This window comes from Asparagus officinalis, chromosome 3 (genome assembly GCF_001876935.1).
Source record: "Asparagus officinalis chromosome 3, Aspof.V1, whole genome shotgun sequence".
Lineage (NCBI taxonomy): Eukaryota > Viridiplantae > Streptophyta > Magnoliopsida > Asparagales > Asparagaceae > Asparagus > Asparagus officinalis.
The window spans coordinates 22,350,056-22,351,728 of NC_033796.1; the positions used below are offsets into that span (position 1 = coordinate 22,350,056).

The 1,673-nt window shown below is 33.1% G+C and overlaps 1 protein-coding gene across 1 annotated transcript in view; it reads right to left on the bottom strand.

The window, feature by feature from the left end:
* LOC109833356 (transmembrane protein 97) overlaps window positions 1,521-1,673 on the bottom strand; it is a 12,052-nt gene continuing 11,899 nt past the window's right edge. The window contains exon 2 of the mRNA XM_020401006.1: window positions 1,521-1,673. This exon is cut by the window's right edge and continues 391 nt beyond it. The gene's annotated coding sequence lies outside the window, so the exon portion shown is untranslated.

Below are 1,673 nucleotides of genomic sequence, written 5' to 3' on the forward strand. Positions count from 1 at the left end.
AAGCCAACCCAAATTTGAATTTGTTGAACTATTTTTGTTCTCAATCATGTAATTTAAAATAGTCAATAACTTTTTAGTAAATATATTCATCACAGCGTTACATATATACAATGACATTTACACATCTCATATGAGACCACATGGATTGAGAGAAGAAGAAGAAAGATAGCTCCTAACCTACCCAAAATTTGAGCATTTTGTCATTGCCACTGACTCATGTTTATTTGCAAGTGGATGCCGTGAAGGAGAAGAAATTTTAATAAAGTTTTTGTTGTTAGTTTTTAAAAATAACTTACAGAAAGGTGAGAACAAGGGTATGCGATCCCTTACCCCATGCTTTTGCTTTATTATTAAAGTACACATCATGTTTCCTATTGCCTCGTGTTTGTGGATCCATTTATTTTTGGCAAAGCTACTGAAGGTGAGCCCATTAATCAGTGATTAGTGATGGAGACTTTTGAACGTCAACAACACGGATCAGGGTGTTAAATCTTATCCTGAGTACATAATTAATCAAGAGCTTATGTTCCCTAAGTTAGAAACAACATTGGGAAGATAGCACAAGCAGTGCTGGCCATTTAGATGATCAAGGTTAAAGAGGATTCAAACTCATTAATTAATCACTTGATCCATAAAAAGAATAGTACAGGTTAATGGTAATGACTGTTCTAAATCTACACAAATTGGAGTAATTAATGTTTTTTATAATCCACCCAAAGTAATAAGAATTAATGAATTTTTTTTTTAAAGCATCATAGGCAAGTTGAGTATTCTTTTTTATGAATCAAAACCTATTTCTTTAACGACAATATTTTATGTAACCACTTTGTAAACAAGCGGCCAATGAAATTTAAATAACTGAAGATTTTGGCTTCATCAGTCCCAGAATATAAAACGCACTATTGCTCTTGATCTGAAGAGTCCTTCGTTCTTATCAGGTAACCTGATTAATTTACTTCAAATTGGAAGGAAACCTTTTTAAAATGTAAAGTTTAATTGCCCCTGAAAGTGTCAGCTAAAAACATCAGTTAGCAAGCAGCATTGGCCAAGTGTTGAATGAGGAGAACTAGATCAATTTTCCTTTTGCTTTCTCAACTACTCTCATCTTTTATGGATCTGGAAGTTGAAATCACTTCCATTGACACATACCTAACTCTTTGCATTATTAGCTCAAGTACGAAATAGTTAGTTTTGCTTACAGACCCATAAGTAGTTGACGTACAACTTACACATGTAAGAAGAAAAATACAGTTACATGGACAAATAATAATAAAAGAGAAATGTTATCAAAATAAAGAAATAAATAAAATACAGCAGGTTCATAAGACTAGCCAGAACAAACGGATCAAGTAAAGGCCAACTCAACCGATGTATGGATTAGCGTATTCCCATTTGGTAGCCAACTAATCCAATTGAACCATACCAAAAATCATTTGCAATTGAGCATAAAGCAAGCAAGAGATAGAAAGTCTTGAAGAAAGAACTAAAAAAAATCATTTACTACAATGTCTCACAAACTCTTCAATGCACAGGAGCAAAATTCATATGGTACCAAGACTCCTCTAGTTTTTCACACAATCTCAATACCTTCTGGTTAAAAACCAATTCAAAATGTTAACCAGATATTACAAGCGTCACATACCCACAATAAGCTTTCATCAAGATCTTTCTAA